The sequence below is a fragment of the Callithrix jacchus genome, chromosome 18 (genome assembly GCF_049354715.1).
Source record: "Callithrix jacchus isolate 240 chromosome 18, calJac240_pri, whole genome shotgun sequence".
Taxonomy (NCBI): Eukaryota; Metazoa; Chordata; class Mammalia; order Primates; family Cebidae; genus Callithrix; species Callithrix jacchus.
The window spans coordinates 22,469,605-22,494,734 of record NC_133519.1 but is presented as its reverse complement, the minus strand read 5'-3'; the positions used below and the strand labels follow the sequence as shown (position 1 = coordinate 22,494,734).

At 43.2% G+C, this 25,130-nt stretch overlaps 1 protein-coding gene across 17 annotated transcripts in view; it reads left to right on the top strand.

Moving 5' to 3' along the window:
* Positions 1 to 25,130, top strand: part of LOC103791242 (uncharacterized) — a 101,173-nt gene that overhangs the window by 27,205 nt on the left and 48,838 nt on the right. For 11 of the 17 annotated variants that reach the window (XR_013529477.1, XR_013529476.1, XR_013529474.1 and 8 more), the window contains exon 1: positions 1 to 25,130. This exon is cut by the window's left edge and continues 20,763 nt beyond it; it is cut by the window's right edge and continues 12,373 nt beyond it. The exons of the other annotated variants lie outside the window; for them this stretch is intronic. The gene's annotated coding sequence lies outside the window, so the exon portion shown is untranslated. 17 annotated transcript variants of the gene reach the window in all.

Genomic DNA, 25,130 nt, shown 5'->3' with positions numbered 1-25,130 from the left:
AGCCAATATCACACCACTGCCTTTCAGCCTGGGTGACAAAGCAAGACTCCATCGCATAAAAGGAACAGGCTTGTTAAATTTCTCCCATGTGTGGATGCACTTGCTGTAATATTTATTCCTGCTATTATGAGTCACCTGCTCCCAGGGCTGTGCTGCCCATTGTGAGACCTCTTCTGTCTTCCTAAGTGTGAGACAGTGTTTTTCCTGCCTTTACCACATTGTCCACCTCTGGCTGGTGTCACACCCATTTAAGGAGAGTGAGCACATTGGCTGTGGGATCTTGGTCTCCCTAGTTTGACAGCAGCAGGTCCCCGACTTGGCATGAGAAATAAATGTCAGGAGGAAAATATATATATATATATTTTTTTTGAGGTGGAGTCTTGCTCTGTTGCCAGGCTGGAGTGCAATGACACAATCCCGGCTCACTGCAACTTCTGCCTTCCAGGTTGAAGCGATTCTCCTGTCTCAGCTTCCTGAGTAGCTGGGACTACAGGCATGTGCCACCACACCCAGCTAATTTTTGTATTTTTTTTAGTAGGGATGGGGTTTCACCATGTTGGCCAGGATGACATAGATCTACTTATTGACCATGTGACCTGCCCGACTCAGCCTCTTAAAGTGCTGGGATTACAGGCATTTTTACTATATACGTGCATCTTTAGAAAGACATTTCCCTGGCTAGGAAAATTCTTTTTAAAGATGTATGCATATAGTAAGATGCATGTCCCAACACAAATGTCGTTGCACCTGTTGATGTGTGCCTTAAGCCTGAGGTAGGGAAGTTTGGTAGGTGGATGTTACTTTCCATCTCTTTTCTCATAGCATGGCACATGGAAGATAAGATTTTGGCTTTAGCATTTCACCATGAGCATGTTTATTCCATGGTCATGGGCCTTACTACCAAATTTACTTGAAAACCTTGTGAAATTATTTATGCAGAAAGAATGAGGAATCTCAAGTAATGGGAAAGCAACTGGCCAGTTTTGGAAAACCTCCAACATGGGTGGTTTACAACTAATTGGAAAAACATGTCTCATCTCAGTTGAGTTAATGCTTTCTGCAGTGCTGGGCGCCTTAAGTGTTCCCAGAAGGTTTAAGGAGCAGCATCAGCTCCCAAGGTGGCCAGCACAGTGACAGAAAAGGACAAAGGGCTCTGCCTGCACCTGAGGGTCCTTCAGTCATGGTCAGCTCTGTCTAGGGGAGCAAAGACCCTGTCTGTCCTCAGCCTCCCTGGCTATGGCAGGGACATGGATTGGGAGAGCAGAGCATGGGCACTTGTTCTGGCTGGAAACTTAGCCTTAGAAATAAGGCTCCAGAGGCAGAGTTTGAGACCCAAACAGGAGAAGGAGATGGCCAATGTTGATACTCTCAGAGCTGAGGGTCCCAAACGGTCTGATTATAAGTGCAGTGTTGGGACCTTACATACTTTTACAAGGGTATTTTGAGAGACACGGAAGTCAGTGGACCCACTCTTCCTCATTGGAGTTCTCTAGAAAAGAGTGTTCCCAGGGACAGATGATCTGACGGGGCCATGGCCATACCAGTGTCCTTAAGAGGGAAAGCTCTGTCAGCAGAGAGAACCGCAGCCCTGGCTGATCACACAGACTACACTAGGCCAGGATCGGCAGACACCAACAGCCTGCTCTAAGGCTTCCTAGTTAGAGAGGCCCAGTCGGTTCCAGTCCTGGTTTTGCTAGTCAGTCTCAGTCCCTGGCTTTGTCTCTTGGGGTGGGCTGATGTGATGTTTGTGAGATGGAGCAAATGGCATTGCTTCTATCCCCACCAGGCTGGGGTCAGGATGAAATTCAACACAGGAAGCACCCTCCCCCCACCCATGGACCAAGAGGTAATGCTATTAGAGTTATATGGGTTTGGGGTTTCCTCTTACTGTTTTCATTTCCTTCCTGAAACCCTGCAAGAGGATTCATGGGAAAGGAAGGGTCTTTCAGTTGCCTGAATGCAGCTGGGAATGGCTGTTCGCAGTTAGCCAGGCTGGTTGGAGTCCAGGGTGAGCTGGCTGGGTTGTGGGTTTGAACTGCCAGAGCCACTGAGGCATAGCTGGCCCACTGCCAAGTGCTGCCAACCATCCTGTAAATGCCACCATTGCTCATGCCTGGGAGACGTTTCAGCATTGACTGAAAGGGTTGCTAGGTCTTGTCCTGCTCAGGACAGGGCACTGAAGAGTGATGTGTTATCATACTCTAAGGACAGATCTGGGTCCTGTGCCTCCCAGGGACCCCAAACACAGAATGCCCTTGACAGAACCCCAGCCCATGGGCACAGCCCCTTTTTTTAGTATTAATTATGTACTGATGTGAAATGCACTCACTCTTGAAGAGGGGGACAGCCAGTGATTAAAACAGTTGAGGGCAGTTCACCAGGCTGTTTTAGACTCCATTAGGAAATGGCTCTGAGAGGGTTACTTTAGAGCAAGGGAAAGGTCTCCCTGTTGGAGGGATTCTGTGCCTGGCCAGCCCCCTACTTTAAATCCTGGTCTGCTCCAGCCACCCAAGACGGCTCTGAAGTAGGAACTGCTACTTAATTTGCAGGGATCAGTACAAAATGAAGAGCAATAATTTTCAGAAATTAAGATTCAAGTGGGCTGGATGCAGTGGCTCATGCCTGTAATCCCAGCACTTTGGGAGGCCGAGGCAGGCAGATCATGAGGTCAGGAGTTCGAGACCAGCCTGGCCAACATGGTGAAGCCCTGTCTCTACTAAAAATAAAAAACTTAGCTGGGCATGGTGGTGGGTGTCTGTAATCCCAGCTACTTGGGAGGCTGAGGCAGGAGAATTGCTTGAACCTGGGAGGTGGAGGTTGGAGTGAGCCAAGATCACACCATTGCCCTCCAGCCTGGGTGACAGTGGAAGACTATGTCTTTAAAAAATGAAAAATGATTCAAGCAGCAGAGCCTTCAAGCAAGCGTTAGGGACCCTTCTGAGCACGGGACCCTGGTTGTGGAGTTTGTACACTGGCCCAGGCCTGGAGAGAGTGCAAGGCAGGCAGCTGGCCTGAACCATGTGGGTGAACTGAGTCATCCTGCCCTTTGTGGGGGTTGATGGGGATCTTTTTCTAGGCTGCTGGCCTGAGCAGGGCTCACACATGAGCGGGGCTTGTCCTGGTCTGGGCTGAAAATGATACACTGGGACAAGTTGAAGGGAGGGGGATTGGAGCAGGGTGCTCCAGGGAGCATCATCTGTGTACAACAGGGAGTCCCTGAGCTTGGACACATGACTTAATCATCTGTCACGAGGTTCAGAGCAAAACCCAGAAGGCCAGGCAATGATGCATTGAAACTGTCAGTACCTAAGTTAACATTTTCCAGTATCATTAAAAAATGTTTTATAGATAAGAGGTCTCGCTGTGTTGGTCAGGATGGTCTCGAATTCTTGGTCTTGAGTGATCCTCCTGCCTTGGCCTCCCAAGGTGTTGGGATTATACTCGTGAGCCACTGCCCCTCGCTCCAACACTGTTTTAAAATTTTTGTTATATCTGTGATTTTTGGATTATACCTGCTTTGTTACTTCTATTGGAGAAAATTGACCTGGCCAGGTGAGGTGGCTCACATCTGTAATCTAAGCACTTTGGGAGGTTGAGGTCGGCAGATCACATGGCATTTCTTCTGTGAGAGTTTGAGACCAGTTTGGACAAATGGTGAAACCCTGCCTGTACTAAAAACACACAAATTAGCCAGGCATGGTGATGGGTGTCTGCAATCCCTAATCCCACCAGCTACTCAGGAAACTGAAGCAGGAGAATCTCTTGAACCCATGAGATAGAGATTGCAGTGAGCTGAGATTGTGCTACTGCACTTCTGCCTGGGCTACAGAAAAAGACTCTGTCTCCAAAAAAAAAGAAAAACCTTCAAAAGCAGATTTTTGTCACTGCACTAATCACTAACCATGGGTGTACAAGGACAAATGAAATGAGGGCAAAATAACTTACGCCTTGTTTTCTTTGCCTTTGACCTTCAGCCCCATGCATTCCTGCAAATATTTTGCTCACGGCAAATCTTTGAAGACCTTACCTTTTCTGTTTTAAGTGAGATTTCCAAGTGAATTGCTGTTGTCTGGAAAGACAATCCCTTTACTGAAGAGCAGTTGGTATTTGAAGAGAATGAGATCAGGTTGCTAAGGACACCCTTGTGTGTAATCTTTGGTTTATATAAATTATTGGTGAATAAGAGAAATAAGTTTATTCTTTCTTCCAGATGGTAAACCGGAAGGGAAGTGTGTTACGGGGTAAAGGGAGTCATGGGTTGTGGGAGGCTCAGATGGAACAGGGCTCTGGGACACCTCTCTTTCTTGACATTGGACCTCTAATTTCCCTACCGGGCCTCAAATTAAAAGACAAAGGCTTCTAATCTTCTTGGGTGGGAACAGATAAAAGTTCCTCTGGGTGGATGGATAGGGGTGGGAAGGAGGAAGTTTGTAGAAACTGAAAGAGGACTTTTTTGGGGAGAGAGGAAGAAATCTCTTGTTTAATTACAAAACCAAAATATCATTGGCATAATATTTTCAGGGTTCATCCATATTGTTGCATATGTCAGAACTTATTTTTTTTTTGATGACTGAATAATACTCCATATATAGTGCATTTTGTTTATTGATTTACCTGTTGATGGGCATGTGATATTTCTACTTTTGGCTATTGTTAATAAGGCCATTAGGAACACTGGCCTGCAAGTAACTACTTGAGTTCTTGTTTATAATTTTGTTGGGTATGTATCAAGGAGTGGATTATTTGCGTATGTCGTAATCTATATTTAACAGTTTTAGAAACCGGCAAATTGTCTTCCACAGTGGCCACACTATTTCGCATTCCTACCAGCAGTATACAAAGGTTCCAAGTTCTCCATATCCTCACCAACACTAGTTATTTCTATGTTTTTGATTAGAGCCATGCTAGTTGGTGTGAAATGATACGTGGTTTGGATTTTCATTGCCCTAATGACTAATGATTTTGAGGAGCCTTCAATGCACTCATTGGCCATTCGTATCAGTTATTTGCCCTTTTCAACCTCATGTATTTTTCGTATTTGTTTTGTTATAGGGGTTCATATGTGTTTTGAATATTAACCCTTTATCATATACGTGATGTGCAATTATGTTCTCCCATTGTGTAGATTGTACTTAACTTAAATATTTAGTGTCTTTTCATAGACAAAAATTTGTAATTTGATGAAATGTATCTTTTGTTGTTGCCCATGATTTTAATATCATATTTAAAACATATGGCTAAATCCATGGCCATGAAGATTTGCCACAGTTTTGTTCTGAGTTTATAATGTGTGCTCTCAAATAAAGGTCTCTGATCCATATTGAATTAATATCTGTGTATGGTATAAGGTAAGAGTCCAGCTTTATTTTCTTGCATGTGAAAATCCAGTTGTCTCGGCACCATTTGTTGAAAAGACTGTTCTATAGGATCTTGGCATCATTGTCATGAATCAATTGGCCATGATTTGAGAGTTTATTACTGGGCTCTCAATTCTATTCCATTGGTTTACAGATCTATCCCTATGCCAATATCACATTACTTTTTTAAATTACATCTTTATATTGAGTTTTGAAATCAGAAAATTTGAGACCTCCAAATTTGTTCTATTACAAAATTGTTTTACCCATTCAGGGTTCCTTGAAATTCTATATAAATTTTAGAATGGTTTTCTTTATTTCTGTGAAGGATGCTGTTGGAATTTAGATAAGGATTGCATTAAATATGCCAATTATTTGAGTAATATTGTCATCTTCACATTAATAAGCTGTAAGATATTAACCCCTTTTCAGATATATGAACAAAATCAGATATATGATTCTGACTAATGAATCAGGTTTCAGTTTTCCAGTTATTTAGGCCTTCTTTAATATCTTTCAACAAGAGTTTATTGTTTTCAGTATATAAGTCTTGTGACACCTTTGTTAAATTTATTCCTAAGTATTTTATTTTTATTATGTTACTGTAAACACAATTGTTCTCTTAATCGCCTTTCAATTGATTGTATATAGGAATCCAAATAAACCAGTTGTGCAATAATTTAATATCTTGAAATTTTATGAGTTCATTTATTGGTTTTGACAGCTGTGTGTGTGTGTGTGTGTGTGTGTGCGCGCGTGTGTACATATTCTTTATAGTTTTTGACGTATAAGATTGACTTCTTTTCCAATCTGGATATTTTTATTTCTCTTTCCTGCTTATTTGCTCTGACTACAACTTTAAGTATTATGTTAAATAGAATAATGAAAGTGGGCATCCTTGTCTTGCTCTTGATCTTACGGAAAAAGCTTTTAGTCTTTCACCACTGAGTATGAAAGTTGTCAGTTTTTCATATGGCCACAGCATGTTGAGAAAGTTTTCTTATATTCCTAGTATACTGATTATTTTTATCATGAAAGAGTGTTAGAGTTTGTTAAGTGCTTTTTCTGTATCAATTGAGATGATCATGTAGGTTTTTCTTTTATTTTATTATGTAGTTTATTAAACTGACTGATTTTAGATGTTGAGCCCTTCTTTTGTTATTGGGAAAAATCCCAATTGGTCATAGTGTACAATGCTTTTAATATACTGAATTCAGTTTATTGATACTATTTTGAGGACTTTTGCATCTTTATTGATAAGGAATAGTGGTCTATAGTTTTCCTTTTCTTGTTGCGTCTTTGTCTGCATTAGGATAGTGCTATATTCACAGAGGTAGGATGTGTTTCCTCCTCTTCTCTTTTTGAAAAAGTTTGAGGACTGGTGTTAATTCTTCTTTAATTGTTTCGCACCATTCACCAATGAAATCTTCTGATCTTGGGTTTTTCTTCATTAGGAGGTTTTAGGTCACTGATGAAACCTCTTTGTTTTAGTTCTGTTCATATTTCCTATTCTAGAGTAGGCTTTGGTGGTTTATGGTTTGTTTTTACCTTAATTTATTTCTTGTTGCTATTGTGATTTCTTTTCTGATCTAATGTTGTTTAAGACCAGGATTTTTAGAAAATTTCTACATATTTGTGAGTTTTTCAAAAGTTTTCCCTCTGTTATTGATGGTAGTTACATTGCACAGTAGTCAGAAAAAAACTGATTTCAATCTTTTTAAATTTATTAAGATGGTTTGTGGACTTAACATATGATCTATCTCAAAGAATGTTCCATATGCATTTGAGAAAATTGTATACTCTGCTACTGTTGAGTGAAGTGCTTTCTGAGTATTAGATACAATTGGTCTATTGTGTTAAGTATTAGATACAATTGGTCTATTAATCTTCTGTCTGGTTATTCTATTCACTATTGAAAATGGAGTAATGAAGTCTCCAGATATTATTGTAAAACTATGCCTTTAATTTTGTTAATTTTAGTTTCACATGTTTTGGGAATGTTGTCATTAGATGGGTATATAATTTGTATGTTTTCTTGATGTAGGGCAAATTTTATCAATATATAATGTCTTTGGCCAGGTGTGATGGCTCATGCCTACGATCCCAGCACTTTGGGACTCTGAGTTGGGTGAATCACAAGGTCAGGAGTTCAAGACCAGCCTGACCAATATGGTGAAACCCTCTCTGTACTAAAAATAGAAAAATTAGCTGAACATGGTGGCATGTACCTGTAGTTCCAGCTGCTTGGGGGACTAGGCAGGAATATTTCTTGAACCCAGAAGGCAGAGGTTCCGGTGAGCCAAGATTGAACCACTGCACTCCAGCCTGGGTTTTAGAGCAAGACTCCATCACACACACACACACACACACACACACACACACACACACGTCTTTATTTCACTCATAAAATTTTTGACTTGAAATCTATTTTGTATAATAGCAATATAGCCACCCAGCTCTGTTTTGAATGCCATTTGCATGAAATGTATTTATCCATTGTTTTTATTCAAACTTCTTGTGTTTTTGTATTTAAAATGACTCTCTTGCAAACAGTATGTAGATGGTTTTTTTTTTTTTTTCATGCTGCCAATTTCTGTCTTATGAGTAGCAGGGTTTGATCCAGTTACATTGAAAATAATTACTGATAAGAAAATACTTCCTTCTGTCATTTAATTTTGTCTTCCATAGTCTTTTTTGTTGTTGTTGTTGTTCTTCAATTTCTTTATTCCTGCCACCATTTTTTGGTATTCTGTTGATTTTTTTATAGTGTGCCAAGTTTTCAAGTTACTTTCTTAGTGGTTTTCTGGGAAATTACACTTAGTGTCTTAAACTTGTAACTATGTAGCTTTAACAGTAACCCAATTTATAACCAACTTCGTTTCAATAGTGTAGAAACATTCTGCTTCTATCCGTCTCCTTTCCTCCCCTTTATATTGTTATTGTCACATATTATGTCGTTATATATTGGGAAGTCATTACTGTAGATTTATAATGATTGTTTTATGCACTTGCCCTTTAAATCATGTAGGGAAAAAAGTACAAGCCAAAAGTACAATAACAGTGGCTCTTATATAAAGTTACATTTACCAGTCTTCTTTATTTTCTCTTATATCTTGAGTTCATGCTGGTGTTCTTTCATTTCAGCCTGAAGAACTCCCGTTAGCATCTCATATAGGGAAAATATACTGGCCTCTTTTGCCAACCTGACAAAGAAGAATGGGCTGTTCACCACACCATTTTCTTTTCCTCTTAGCCACTCTGCTAGGCTCCTCTTGCCAGCCTCTTTTGCAAGTGTTAGATAAAATAGTAGAATGTTAAAGTGGTACATGCCTGGCCAATGAGACCTCCCACATATGATTATCTCAATACATGCAGTAATAGCCTTTGATAAAATTTAACATCTGTTCATGTCAAAAATGCACAATAAATTAGATATTGATGGAACATATCTCAAATTCTTGTTAAACTTTTCTAAAGTTTAGAACTAGAGGGAATACCGTCAAACCCATTTTGGGGCCAGCATCATTTCTGTGTCAAAGTCAGACACATAAAAAAACTACAGACCACTATCTAAGATGAACATAGATGGAAAAATCACTAGAACACCAGCAAAATGAACTCAAGAAACATCAAAAAAATTACACATAACGACCAAGTTGGATTTGTCCCTGTCTCAACACTGTTTTTAACATGAAACAATGGTAAAGAGGCTGAAGAGACAACTTAAATACTGAGAGAATAGATTTACCAAACATAGTCTCTCTTAAAAGTTTAATACCTAAAATATGTAAGGAATTCAAACAACCCAATAGCAAAAAAAATAATAATAATAACCTGATTAAAAAATAGGTAAAGGACCTGAACAGACTTATCTCCAGAGAAGACATAAAAATGGCCAACAAGTACCTGAAGAGGTGCTCAACATCACTAGTCAACAGGGAAATACAAATCAAAACCACAATGATTTATCCACTAACATCTGATGGGATGCTTGTTATGAAAAAGCCAAGAGATAAGTAGTGGTGAGGGTGTAGAGAAAAGGAAACACTTGTAACTTGTTGATAGGAATGCAGATTTATGTAGCCACATTTTTATTTGTTAAGCAAAATATCCTTGTTGGAAAAGTCCCATATGAAATATAAAATGCAGTATTTTTCTAAGATGGAGTTTAATGAAGGATTGCTCTATACACCCCAATTTCATAGTTTTGGGGTATTTCTGGATTTACTTCCTCAGTTTCCTCTCCTAGTTCTGGGGGACTTTTCAATTTCTGTTGCTATCTGGCTGCCAAATATTACTTCTTTCTAGAATTCATTAAAAAGTATAATCCAGCAGGAGTTTTGAAAGAAAAGTCCTATGACACAAGGAGTCGATGGAAATCTTCTTGGCTTAGTGTAATTTCCATCTTTCCTCTTGTGGACATTCTTTATCCAAAACATTCTGGGCCTCTGGTGAAGTGTCTCTCCCCACCGAGTGCAGTCCCTAGGTCTTAGAAGGGAGTGACTCCCTGAAGCTGATGCTAATCTTTAGCTCTCTCTTGGTCTCCTTGCCCTGCGTCCTGTTGAATTCTAATGAATAATACTCACATCACATTACATTTTTATTTCTTATGAAATTGTTCTAAATTGCCATCTTGTCTCCCAGTCCTTGAAGAATAAATGGCCCTTGATCTTTTAGATCCAACAATCTTAATTCAGTTCAGCTGCCACATTTGACAGATGAGGAAACTAAATCTCAGAGAAGGGAAGTGATTTACCAAAAACTATTGGGGCTATTTGGAAGCAGAGCTGAAGCCATAACTCTGGTCGTCTTCCTCTTAGGCCAATGCCCCTATCTACTTGTGTCATTTTTTGCTTCCTTCCTGATTGGCAAGATTGTAATAATGAAAGATGACAGGGTTGCTTATGCACCTTGTATTCTTGTCTATTGTAACTATAAACTCGTATATATGTTTCCCAGAATAGTTAATCATCTAGTAGAAGAAATAGTGTGATTTCTCATCCTGTAAATTATGAAAAATCACCTCCGGTACCTTCTACTATGTTTGCCATATTGTTTTTTAGGCTATAAGGAAGTGGTCTCAGTGTAGTTGTGTATAAATACTGCCTGTTGGTCTCTCCTTAGTAGATGCTAACATAACAAGGTAACAATTGGTTATATTGTACTAGGAGAATAACAGTTTATAACAATATTACCTGCAATAAACTACATAGTTTCTTTTCCTATTCAGTGAAGCAATTGTTTGGCTTTTTGGCTACACAGTTTTTGTCATAGCTAAGTTTATTTTATTATAAGGCAATCAGGTGGCACAAAAGTATTAAAAACTACAGGAAACCAACCTCTAGCAAAGAAATTTAAAGATCCTGTTCACTCTGAATAAACAAGTGGCTTTAAAAAAATTCTTCCAACTTTTAACTTCAAACAAAAGTTGAAAAAGAAGTACTGTAGAGACACAAGTGCCCTTTATTTAGATTCACAAATTAACATTTCTGGGATTGGTTTCCTGTGTCTCTGTCTTTTTATCTCTTCACATACACACTCATTTTCTGTCTCTTACACACACGTACATATACATGCACACACTCACATTTTGGGGAGCTCCGAACTGCTTGAAAGCAAATTGCAGACATCAAGATCACATAAAAATACTTAAGGGAGTTTTCCCAAAATTAGCACATTCTTTTATATTACTACAATAACAATCACAAGACATTGGCTACTGATAATTAATATTATGTAGTATACAGTCTAAATTTAAATGTCTCCACTTGCTCTCAAATATTCTTTATATTAGTCAGGGATCTTATATTGGATTTTTTGGTCATGTTTCTTATTTTCATCAGTCTAGAATATTGCTTCCCCTCCACCCTTTTCCCTAATCTTTTACAACCTTGACATTTTTGAAGAGTCCAGACTAATTGTCTCATAGAATGCTTCTCAATCTGGATTCATCTAACTGTTCTTCTGGATTAGACAAAATGTTTAGGCAAATATTATGTTTCCTATTGCATTCCATTGAGAAGTTTATAATGTCACTTTATCAATATTTGTGAAGCTAAGTTTCATCTCTTCATTTTGAATTCCATACTTAATAAACATTTGATGGATAATAGTTATATAAATGTTGTTTTTCTAACAATATGTTAGTGTATAATGTTAGAAGTAATTTCATGCCAGAATCTCATATTACCTTGGTGGTATTTGCAAAACGGTGATTTTAAAATTCACGCATTTTTCTAGCTCAGGGACCAGTAGATTTTTCCAGTAAAGAGCCACATTCTAAGTTGTTTAGGCTTTGTGGGCCACATATGGTCTCTGTTGCATATTCTATTTCTTCTTTAGCTGTGTAAAAATATTAGCTCATGGACTGCAGGAAAATGGTCTGCAGCAGGATTTGGGCCATGAGTAATAGTTTGTCAAAGTCTTGTTCTGTGTTATAAAGAAGAGCTTTCCTTTTCCTTGTAACACCTGTGTGTGTGTGTGTGTGTTAGAGGGAGAGAATGAGATTGTTTAATAACTTTATTTCATTATAGAGTTGATCTCTTTAAGCTTTTTGTCGTTTAAGTAAATACACTTTGGATTTAACTTTGGTAAATAACACTGTCTTAAGAAAATTTCAATTTCATCTTTTATGCTTTCTGATACAATAGCCACTAGCTGCATGAGACCATTCAAATTTAAACTAATTATAATCAAGTAATAAATAAATTAGTAATTAGAAAAATTTAGTTTCTCTGTCACATGAGTCACATTTAAGTGTACAAGTATTCACTCAACACACGTAGCTAGTGGCTACATATTGAACAGTGCAGATGAAGGACATTTTTATGATTCAGAATTGTATTGGATAGTAATAAGTGCAGGTTTCAAATGTATTTGCACAGTTATGCAAAATAGTCCCTTAGAGTTAGCTTATAATTTTTTTCTTGTCTTGTTTTGCTTTTATGCTTATATTCCTTCTTACTAATTTGTCTATTTCCCTTTTTTAAAGGTACCAAAGTATTTATTATATCTACTGTTTTTCTGTTTTTATCTCACTTTTTTTTCCCTTATTCTTTCTTTTGATTTAGTTTATCAGTTTTTTTTAAACCTTTATTTTAGGTTCAGAGGTACCTATGCAGGTTTATTATATAGGTGTCACTGGGGATTTGTGTACAGATTATTTAGTCACCTATGTGGCAGGCCATGTACCTGATAGGTAGTTTTTAAGTCCTGACCATCATCCTTCCCTCCATCTTCAAATAAGTCCCAGTGTCTGTTGTGTCCATGTATACTCAATGTTGAGCTTTTACTTGTGAGAACATTTAGTATGTGGTTTTCTGTTCCTCTGTTAGTTTATATAAGATAATGGCTTTTACCTTCATCCATGTTGCTGCCAAGGACATGACCTCATTCTGTTTTATGGCTCCATCATATTCCATGGTGTATATGTACCACATTTTCTTTATTGGTCTATGATTGATGGGCATTTAAGTTGGTTTCATGTCTTTGTTATTGGGAATTATGCTGCAATGAGCATATGCGTGCATGTATCTTTTTCTTTCCTCTCATCTTCCTTCCCTCCTTCCCTTTCTCTCTGCTTCTTTCCTTCCTTTCTCTCTCCTTCTTTCCTTCCTTCCTCTTTTCCCTCTCTCTCTTCCTTTTTCTCTTTCTCTCCCTTTTTTCTTTCTCTCATCTTCCTTCCTTCCTTTCTTCCTCTCTTCCTTTCTTCTTCTTTCTTTGTTTCTTTTTCTTTTTTTTCTTTCTTCCTCACACCCATCCTTCCTTTCTTCCCTTCTTCCTCCCTCCCTCCCTTTCTCCTCTCTTCTTGTCACCCCGGCTGTAGTGCAGTGTCACCATCTTGCCTGATTGCAAGCTCTACATCCCAGGTTCAAATGATTCTCCTTCCTTAGCCTCCTAAGTAGCTGGGACCACAAGCACCCACCACCAGATCTAGGTAATTTTTGTATTTTTTATTAGAGGCTGGGTTTCTCCATGTTGTGCAGGTTATCAGGCTGGTCTTGAACTTTTGACCTAAGGTTATCTGCCCACCTCAGCCTCCCAAAGTGCTGGGATTACAGGTGTGAGCCACCACACCCGGCCTCCACCATTCCCTTTTGTATCCCCCAACTCACACATTGCCCATGCTACTCATGAATATGCCCTGCCTTTCCCCACAGTCACTTGTGAGTCCTGCACTAAATGGCTTTCAGTCCAGAGACCAGACATCAGACAGCAATCTGGACCTCTTCCTTAATGGGAGGTGAGACCTCCAGAAGAGCAAAATGCCTGCTATGGAGCCTGCAGGCTGAACAAAGTCACTCTCCGGGCAAACAGCTAGAACACAACTGAGTAAAATCTCCAGACAAAAAAAAAAAAAACTTCCCATTCAACTCTTCCCTAACCCCATTTTACAGATTGAAACACTAAGGCTCAGAGGAGAGGAGACAGAGTAGGCACTGGAACCATAGTCTTTTTGCTCCAAAGCCAAGTTCTGTCCACCCAGCCAGGCTCCATTCTTCCTTCTATAAATGTTTATAACAGTATGTGCTGGGCACTTTTGTTAGGCTCTTTTACACATATCACTCAGTCTGCTTTTCCCGTTCTTTTGACAAGTATTTATTGAGCTCCTACTGTGTGCATGAGCTGGACTTGATACTATGGATATCTTGGTAAAAAACTCAGGCAAAGTCTACCCCCCTGGGGTTCTAACAAGACAATGAGAGGGTTGGTGCTGTGGGAAAGTCTGTGAAGGCAATGAATGAAATGGTGGGGTCAGACAGGAAGGGTGTTCCCCTGAACACCCTTCCATTCTCTCTGCATGGAAGGGGCATCATCTTGGCTTTGAGACATAAATGCTAAAATACCTGTGAGCAGCAGGCCATGCCCACTCAGTAACAGAGCTGAGCCACCACTCTCCATAGATGCCAAACCAAACACCAGATCAGGCCACAAAACCACCTAAGGGCTGGCTGGTTGTGCATGTGGAAGAGGGGGTGCTGTTCTTCCTCCAGGTTGACAACATGATAGATTGAAAAATACATGTGAGGCTGGGTGCAGTGGCTCATTCCTGTAATTTCAGCACTTTGGGAGGCTGAGGCTGGCATATCACCCAAGGTAGGATTTCAAAACCAGCCTGGCCAACATGGTGAAACCCCATCTCTTAAACATACAAAAATTAGCTGGACGTGGTGGCATTGCCTGTAATCCCAGCTACTCAGGAGGCTGAGGTCAGAGAGTCACTTGAGTCCAGGAAGCAGAGGTTGCAGTAAGCTGAGATCTCACCACTGCACTGCAGCCTGGGTGACAGAGTGAGACTTCTTCTCAAAAAAAAAAAAAAAAAAAGAAAAGAAAAGAAAAGAAAAGCGCATGGGCTCTGGAGGCGGAGAGATGGAATTGAATCCCAGCTTTTACTTCCCAGCTGTGTGCCCTAGGACAAGTTCCCTTCTCTGAGCTTCAGTTTTCTCATCTGTGAAATGGGAACAACATTTGGTTTGCCGGGGGTCTTAGGATGACTGGGGAGTGTCTGGCACGTAGTAGGTGCTCAACGGGTGTGCTTTCCCCTGCCCATCTAAGAGTTCTCAGGGCTGCCCTCCTGCCCTTTCCCCACAACTCCTGTGACTGCGTCTTAAATGGGTACTCAGGGTGATAAGGAGGCACAGATGAGGGAGGTAGGCTGGATCCACACCCACCCACGCCCATTGTTAGGAAAACAAGCTTTTAATGCCTGGCCCTGCTGCTGGTGGCTGAGAGTATAAAATGGGACCCAGAGCTAGCCTCTCTCTTTCTCTAAGGCACACCAAGGCAACAGTGTTTAGAAGGAAAGGAGGCAGAGCCTTCATGCCACTGCCTCCTTTCCTCTTAAACACTGTTTAAAGACCCTATTTCCAGAGACTGAGCCATTCCTATGGCAAAAAGGGAGGCAGTGGGGCCCCCTGCTGAGGGCCATCTGGCAGGAGTTCTATTCTACCTTCCTCATGGGACCCACAGCCTCTTCATCAGTGATGTCTTCAGCTTCACTGTCCCCGAGCTGCTTAGGTGAGTCCAGACTTCAGGATCTCTGCTAAGGCTGGTGGTCTCTTAATGGCATCCATTCAGAGTCAGGGGGCTTTGGCTCTCTTGCCTCTGCCTATAGATCTGGTGCTCGGGACACTGGAGGGTGGGTGGGAAGGATACTGAAAAAGAGAAATGATTAATAAGAAAGTGACTGTCCCCCACAGGGGCAAATAAGCAAGCTCTTACCTGACTGTATAAATTATGTTTTGTTGTAAAATGCCCCAAAATGAGTGGCTTAAAGTTATAAGCATTCATTTGTTTAGCTTATGGTAATGTGGGTCAGTAACATGGACTGGGCTCAGCTGGGTGGTCCTTCTTTTCTTGGCTGGGTTTTCTCATGTGCCTGCAGTTGTGTCTGAAGGTGGGATCGCTTTCTGTTCCACGTGGGTTCCCATCCTCCAAAACCTAGCTCAGACATGTTTATGTGGCTGCTTGGGAGGGTTCTAAGCAATAGGCCAAAAGCCACATTTTCTCTTGAGGCTCACAGCTGGTGTAGCTTTACCTCCACTCTACTCTTGGTCAAAGGTGGTTTTGTGGCCAGCCCAGGTCCAAGTGGAGTCTGCTCAGCTGCCATAACAGAGCATCACAGACTGAGTAGCTTCAACAACAGAAATGGATTTTCCTCATGATTCTGGCGGCTGGGAGTTCCGGATCAGGTATCTGAAGTTGGCTCCATCTGAGGCCTCTGCCTCTGGCGTGCAGTTGGCCGCCTCCTCCCTGTGTCCTCATATGGTCTTTCCTCGGTTTCCACCCTGGTGTCTCCCTGTGTGTCTACATTTTCTCCTCTTATCATGACTCCAGACTGGGTGAGGGCCCAGCCTAATGACCTCATTTTGACTTTATTGCCTCTTTAAAGACCCTATTTCCAAACGCAGTCACATTCAGAGGTACCGGGGTTTGGGGCTTCAACGTACAAATTTTGTGAGGACACAATTTAGCCCATAACAAGGGGGGAGAAAAACACCATCTCTTGATCTTGAGGAGCTGCAGTAAGATTGAAAAGAAGCATGGACAGTGGGGGAAATAACCGAGATCATGATTGCAAAAAAGTCACCCACGCCGACTGATCCTCCACACCTGGCCTGGTTTGGGCAAAGGCAACACACATGGGCACCTACTCTCACCAGCTGTATCTTCTCCCTCCTTCCCCTGCAAGCCTTTTTCTGGAGTTTATTGGTGATCCCAAGTCTCTGGCCTGGAAGGGCTACCTCCTCGCGGTGCTGATGTTCCTCTCCGCCTGCCTGCAGACGCTGTTTGAGCAGCCGAACAGGTACCGGCTTAAGGTGCTGCAGATAAGGCTGCAGTCTGCCATCACTGGCCTGGTGTAAAGAACGGTGAGTCCCAGGGGACAAGTGCAGGTCTTCCCAGCCGGGAAAAGGAACAAAACTGAACTGGTAGGAAGTAATGCTATCAGCAGCTGAGAACGCTTTCAATCCTCACTTATTAGAGTCACTCACGATATATTCTCACTTCCTTTGTTATTTCTCTTTATTTGGATGTATTTATTTTGTTGAGACAGAGTCTCCACCCACCGTGGCTTCCTAGAGTGCTGGGATTATAGGTTTGAGCCACCTCACCCGGCCTCCCTTCCTTCTTAAGTCTGAGTCATATTCTGCTTAGCAGATGGATCACACTGTGTTTATCTTTTCATCTGATGGTGGACCCGTTGGTTGATTTTGTCTTTTGTGAATTGTGCTGCTGTGAGCACAGGTGTGGAAATCCCTCTCGAAGTTTCTGCTTTCTATTCTTTTGGGATGGATGGCAATGGCTTTGTTAGAGCCAATGGTAATGCTGTGTGGAAGTGTTTTGAGGGACCACCATTCATAAAGTGTTTTGTTGTTGTTGAGATGGAGTCTCACTGTGTCACCCAGGCTGGAGTGCAGTGGCATGATCTGGCCTCACTGCAACCTCCTCCCAGGTTCAAGCCATTCTCATGTCTCAGCCTCCTGAGTAGCTGAGATTACAGGCATCTGCCACCACACCTGGCTCATTTTTGTATTTTTAGTAGAGACAGGGTTTCACAATATTGGCCAGACTGGTCTCGAACTCCTTGCCTCAGGTGACCCGCCCACCTTGGCCTCCCAGAGTGCTGGGATTGCAGGTGTGAGCTACCTCCCCTGGCTGTTGTGAAGTGTTTTAATCATCCTGTTTTACTGTTCTTCACCTGGGGTTATGATCTCAAACCTGCTTCTCTCTGTTCCTGCTAAGGGACTCCCCGTAGGCAGCCCAGTCCTTGCCTCTGTCCAGGAGACAGCATACCTGGAAGTGAAGTTGGGTCAGTCCTGCCTCAGTGCTGCTTCTGTTTTAGGTAAATATCCTGTGGGTTCAGGAGAGGAAATATCAAGTGCACATATGGAACACCATGAGCATCCCCCAACTCAAGACTGTGGGAGAGATGGGGTGTTGGAGGAGAGGTAAACCTGGAAGCCACTTAGCCCCACTTTGTCCCTTGCCCCAACTTTTTTTTTGAGATGGTGTCTTGCTCTGTCACCCAGTCTGGAATGCAGTGATGCAATCTTGGCTCACTGCAACCTCCACCTCTCAGCTTCAAGAGATTCTCCTGCCTCATCAACCTGAGTAGCTGGGACTACAGGTGAGTGCTACCACACCTGGCTAATATTTGCATTTTTAGTAGAGCTGGGGTTTTGCCCTGTTGGCCAGGCTGGTATCCAACTTCTGACCCTAGGCAATCCACCCACCTCGGCCTCCCAAAGTGCTGTGATTCCAGGCGTGAGCCACTGCGCTCAGCCAAGCCCTGCTCCGTTCTAATTCTACTGTCTGTGAAAGACCTCTGGGAGCTTACAGAAACAATGGCCCCAGTATGATTTCTCCCACTCCCTTGCTCCTGGAGTTCTGGGGACCCACAGTGAGAAGTGATTGTTTTCCTCACTCATCTGGATGTGATGAGCCTGGTCAAAGAAGTTTACTGTTGCTGACTTGCAGTTGATCAGGTCCCTGCCCTGTGGAAATTGCCCCTACTAGTTCCTTATGCCTCAGTTTACCCAGCTAACTCAGCTCTATAGCTCTGCCCCAGGCTGGGTTAGGCTCCTCGCTGTCACTCCATGTGGGAATCTCCCGTGTGATACTTTATTTATTTTTTTATTTATTTATTGAGACAGGATCTTACTCTATCACCCAGGCTGGAGTGCAGTGGTACAATCTCAGCTCACTGCAACCTCTGCCTCCAGGGTCCAAGTGATTCTCCTACCTCAGCCTACTGAGTAGGAGGCCACCACGGTCTGCTAATTTTTGTATTTTTAGTAGAGACGGGTTTCTCCATGTTGGTCAGGTGGGTCTCAAACTCTTGACCTTGTGATCCACCCGCCTCAGCCTCCCAAAGTGCTGGGATTACCAGCTCACACCGCGCTGTTCCCGTGTGACACTTCAATGAAGTCTGGTGTGTAGGTGATGGCTGCCTGAATATCTTCTCACCACAGAGCAGGGCTGGGGGCTCTGTTGTCTATAAATTCCTCAGCTTTTTATGCTGGTAAGGGAAGAAGGAAGAGGGGGCCCTCAGGGGACATGCAGCAAGGTTTGGTGGGGACATAGCTCACCAGATAGTACTTGTTGTTCCCATGTAACTTGTAACCGCTCTCATATAAAGTGGCCTACAACCCCAGAGAGTGGGGGTTGCTCTCTATCAGCTAGGGATGGGGGGAAGAGAAGCTGAGGCTGTACAGAGCCAGGAGACAGGACAGGGCAACCAGGGCCAGGTGCAGTGGCTAACGCCTGTAATTCCAGCAGTTTGGGAGGCTAAGGCCGGTGGACCATTTGAGGTCAGGAGTTTGAGACCAGCTGGCCAACATGGTGAAACCCCATCTCTACTAAAAATACAAAATTAGCCAGGCATGCTAGTGCATGCCTGTAATCCTGGATACTCAGGAGGGTGATGCAGGAGAATCTCTTGAATATGGGATGCTGAGGTTGCAGTGAGCCGAGATCATGCCATTGCACTCCAGCCTGGCCAACAATAGAAAAACTCTGTTTCAAAAAGAAAAAAGAAAACGAATTTGCTCTGCAAATATGGCTGCAGGTGCAACCCCTGATGTGTCCTCCCTTCCCTGCTCCTGCTCCTGCTCCAACATCACCCCCAACCCCCAGCCGTGGATTCAAAGTCCTGCAGTGCAGACAGCATGGATTTGCAGAGCTGTGAGCCTGGGGTCTGTCCTGCAGCAGGAGACACAAAGGAGGGAGCCCTGGGTTTGAGCCAGAGGCAGCCTGTGGTGTCCCCCTGGAGGCCCTGGTCTCATTGTGTTTTGTGACACTCCCCCATATCCTCACACAAGCCACCCTCATTTTCAGCATAATTACAGATGCTCCTTAACTCATGATGGTGTCATGTCCCCATAAATCTGTCATAAATTTGTAATAGCAGCCAAGCCCACATCTGCAATCCCAGCACTTTGGGAGGTCAATGTGGGAAGATTGCTTGATCCCAGGAGTTCAAGTCTAGCCTGGGCAACATAGAGAGATTCTGTCTCTATGTGGGGGAAAAAAAAGGTAAAAATATACTAAGTTGAAAATGCATTTATTTATTTTTTGAGACAGTCTCACACTGTCATCCAGGCTTGAGTGCAGTGATGCAATCTTGGCTCACTGCAACCTCTGCCTATCAGGTTCCAGTGCTGGGATTACAGGCATGAACCGCCGTAACTGGCCTATTTATTTTTATTTTTGAAGGTGGAGTCTGGCTCTCTTTCCCGGGCTGCAGTACAGTGATCCCATCCTGGCTCACTGCCTGCAACCTCTGCCTCCCGGGATCAAGTGATTCTCCTGCCTCAGCCTACCAGGTAGCTGGGACTACAAGCACGCTACCACACTCAGCTACTTTTTGTATTTTCAGTAGAGACAGGATTTCACCATGTTGCCCAGCCTGGTCTTGAACTCCTGAGCTTAGGCAATCTGCCCACCTCAGCCTCCCAAAGTGCAGGGATTACATGTGTGAGCCACCATACCCGGCCCGCAAATGCATGTAATACACCTACCCTACCAAGTATTGGAGGTTAGCCCAGCCGACTTTGGGTAGAGAACAAACAAGCAGTAGTAAAAGGAGAACAAAACCCACTCACCCTTCCCCACCTTGGATCATGACTTTGACGTTTCAGGGGTCCAGCCTTCGTGAATGTTTGTAGAAATAGATAATAAACTTGGATTAATGTACCCACGCTTAAGTGTACAATTCAGTGGCATTTGGTAGATTCACAATATTGTGGAACCAGTGCCACCATCTGTTTCTAAACTTTCTCAACATCCCAAACAGAATGCTGTCCTCATGAAGCAATAGTTTACCTACTTTTTAATTTTTATGTATGTATGTATGTATGTATTTATTTATTTTGAGACCGAGTCTTGCTCTGTCTCCCAGGCTAGAGTACAATAGCGCAATCTCGGCTCACTGCTACTTCTGCCTCCCAGGTTCTAAGCAATTCTCCTGCCTCAGCCTCCGGAGTTGGGATTATAGGCACATGCCACCACACCCAGCTAATTTTTGTATTTTTAGTAGAGACGGGGTTTCACCGTGTTTCTCATGCTGGTCTCGAATTCCTGACCTCGTCGTGATTCACCCACCTCAGCCTCCCAAAGTGTTGGGATTACAGGCGTAAGCCACCATGCCCGGCCTACATTTTTTGTTTTGTCAGAGACGAGGTTCTGCCCTGTTACCCAGGCTGCAGTGGCTTGATTAGAGCTCACTGCAGCCTCAATCTCTTGGGCTCAACTGATCCCTCCTGCCTCAGCCTCCCAAGTAGATGGGACTACAAGTGTAAACAATTGCACGTGGCTAATTTTTATCTTTTTTATAAAGAGAGGATGTCACTATGTTCCCAGGCTGGCCTCAAACTCCTGGGTTTTAGCAATCCTCCCACCTCAGCCTCCTGAAGTACTGGGATTAAGGGCATGAGCCACTGCCCTTGGCCCTCATGCAGTTTATTGAATACTACACTAACAGTAAAAACCAGAAAGGTTGTATCAGTACTGGAAGGACAGTTTCTACTTAATGTGATCGTTTTTGTGCCACTGTAAAATCAAAAAATTGTGTGACCATCTGCACTTGCAACTACTGGTAGGCTTAGACCCTTGAATTTTAGATCCAGAAATATCCAAACACTTCCTGCTGGGTGGGAGAAGGCTTTAAGGGTCAGAGCTCTTAGCTGCTAGCAAGAGAAGCCCATTCAGGCTGAGTTTAAAAACTGAGGCCAGGCACTGTGGTTTATGCCTTAATCCCAGCACTTAGGGAGGTCGAGGTGGGTGGATCATCTGAGGTCAGGAGTTTGAGACCAGCCTGACCAACATGAAGAAACCCTATCTTACTAAAAATACAAAAATTACCCATGCATGGTTGCACATGTCTGTAGTCCGAGCTACTTGGGAGGCGGAGGCAAAAAAATTGCTCAAACATGGAAGGCAGAGGTTGCAGTGAGCTGAGATTATGCCACTTCACTCCAGCCGGGTGGCAGAGCAAAACTCCATCTCAAGAAAAAAACAAAAGAAAGAAAAGAAAATGAATTCATGGGCAGGTGAGAAGTATCGAGGAGACAGGAAACTAAAGATGACAGGCAGCCAGCTGGACAGCCACAGCCTCATCAAACCCAAACATGCAGAGGCTGGCCTAGGGGGGGTGACACAGAAATTGCCAGGCATGATGGCTCATGCCTGTAATTTCAGCATTTTAGGAGGCCTAAGTGAGCAGATCACTTGAGACCAGGAATTCAAGACCAGCCTGACCAATATGGTGAAACCCCAACTCCGTTCAAAACACAAAATTAGCCAGGCATGGTTGCAGGTGCCTGTAACTCCAGTTACTTGGGAGGCTGAGGCAGGAGAACTGCTTGAGCCTGGGAGACAGAGGTTGCAGTGAGCTGAGATCACACCATTGGACTGAAGTCTGCTCAACAGAGTGACTCTGTCTCAAAAAAAAAAAAAAAAGACACATCGAGACGATTTCTATGCAGAATTGTGAGTGAGTGTCCCCCCTTTTGGGGGTAATGTCAGGAAATTTCCAGAATCTGGGAGTGGGCACCAAGCATGTGGCTGAGAATCCTGGACAGTAGCAACATCCAGATGTACTTAGCAGAGGAATCAGGGATGTGCCTGACTGGGGTATCAACAAAGACGTCAATTCCAGCTGGCTGTTCATGTTGATGCTATATATCCGGTATATAAATTCTCCTGTCAGAAACTCTAGTTAGAAAGGCAAAGAAGAAAGAAAATCGTGCTCCTGTTCCCCGAAGGAAAGGGCAAGAAGGCAGGAAAGTGGAAGGGAACTTCCTGGTGCTGCAGCCTGAATCTCCAATCGTGTTGCTGTCTTCCCCACTAGACTCTGTACTTCCAGAAAGGGCTGGAGTTGGGCACAATGCCAGCCCCTCCCTTCTCTTCAGAAGTATTCCCCAACGCTGACATTCACAGTAATTGCTGATTTCTGTTCCTCTCTCTCTCTCTCTCTTTTTTTTTTTTTTTTGAGGCAGGTTCTTGCTCAGTTACCCAGGCTGGAGTGCAGTGGTATAAACATGGCTCACTGCAGCCTTGACCTCTTGGGCTCAAGTGATCATCTCCCCTCAGCCTCCTGAGTAGCCAGGACTATAGGCGTGCATCACCATTCCCGGCTAATAAAAAAAAAAACAACTTTTTTTTTCTGTAGAGACAGGGTCTTACTATGTCGCCAGGCTGGTCCCACACTCCTGGGCACAAGCGATCCTCCCTTCTCGGCCTCCCAAAGTGTTTGGTGTTACAGTGTGAGACACCGCACCTGGCCTCTTTCTGTTTCTTTAGAGTAGAGCAGCCCTAGTATGCATCTGCAACCCATAACTGTTCCCCAGCATTGTTATGTCTTTTAAACCTCTTTCAATTTCCAAGTTTGTTGGCTGGGTGAGTGCTCACACCTGTAATCCTGATGTGATAGGATCATTTAAATTCAGAGGTTTGAGACTGACCTGGACAACACAGGGAGAGTCCTGTCTCTACAAAACCTAATTTTTTTTTTTAACTCCAGCCAGGCTGCAGTGCAGTGGTGTCATCTCAGCTCATGGCAACCTTCACCTCCTGGGTTCAAGCCATTCTTCTGCCTTATCCTCTCGAGTAGCTGAGATTACAGACATATGGGACCATGCCCAGCTAATTTTTATACTTTTAATAGAGCCAGGGTTTCACCATGTTAACCTGGCTGTCCTCAAACTCCTGACCTCAGGTGATCTGCCCACTTCAGTCTCTCAAAGTGCAATGATTGTGATCACAGGTGTGAACAACTGTGCCCAGCAAAAACTAAAATTAAAAAAAAATGCAATCTACAAGTTTTTTCTCTATCCCTTTTCCCTTTCTTTTCTTTTTTTTTTTTTAAAGAGATTCTTGCTCTGTCACCCAGGCCAGAGTGCAATGGCACAATCTCAGCCCACTGCAACCTCCGTCTCCCGGGTTCAAGTGATTCTCTTGCTTCAGCCTCCTGAATAGCTGAAATCACAGGCATGTGCTACCACATCTGGCTAATTTTTGTATTTTTGGTAGAGATGGGGTTTCTCCATGTTGGTCAGGCTGGTCTCAAACTCCTGACCTTGTGATTTGCCCACCTTGGCCTCCCAATGTGCTGGGATTACAGGCCTGAGCCACCTTGCCTGGCCTATCCCTTTGCCTTTCTATGAATTTTGGAAGACTCCACATTGTTCTGTCTTTCTCAAAGTCTGGATTTCCTTGGTGAAGGTGAACCCATTCTCTGTCTTTTGTATTTGTGGCATATTTGCAGCTGGATTCATGGTCACCCCATTAGATTAGAGTTTGATTATGTTGGCAAGATTCAGTGGGTGATAAGATTGATCTCTTAGTGATGATGAATACTATCCTATTGTCTCTCTTATTTTGTTCATTTTTTAAATTATTTTAAATTTTTAAAATAGGGGTCTAATTTAGTCACCCAGGCTGGAGTGCAGTGACTCCACCATAGCTCACTGAAGCCTCAAATTCCTGGGCTCAAGCGATCCGCACACCTCAGCCTCCTGAGTAGCTGAGACCACACACCACCACACCCAACTTTTTATTCTTTTTTGAGATGAAGTCCCGCTCTGTCACCCAGGCTGGAGTACAGTGGTGGGATCTCAGCTCATTACAGGCTGCGCTTCCCAGGTTAATGCAATTCTCCTGCCTCAGCATTCTGAGTAGGTGGAATTGTAGGCACCTGTCACCACACCCAGCTAATTTTCATATTTTTAGTAGGGATGGGCTTTCACCATGTCGGTCAGGCTGGTCTGGAACTCCTGACCTCAAGCGATCTGCCTGCCACAGCCTCTCCAAGTGCTGGGATTACAGATGTGTTCCACCACACCGCACCTGGCCAATGCCCAGCATTTTCTTTTTTTAGACTGAGTGTTGTTTTTTCACCCAGGCTGGAGTTTAGTGGCGCAATGTCAGCTCACTGCAATCTCCACCTCCTGGGTTCAAGCGATTCTGCTGCCTCAGCCTCCTGAGTAGCATCAGGGTTCAGTCTCCTAAGAGATGTTCCTCTGTGCTACACACCCAAATAATCCATCACAGTCCACTGTTAGAATATTTCCAGGAATTACAGTGGCTACAGTCTAGATGAAAACACACTGAAGTAGGAGTCAGCAGACCCCGGGACTCTTTTGACTCAGCCACTAACAACTTCATGTGGACTTGGGGGAAAAAAAGCTGGAGCGACCACACCTGTAATCCCAGCATTTTGGGAGGTTGATGTGGGAGGATTGCTTGAGCCCAGGAGTTTGAGAGCAGCCTGGG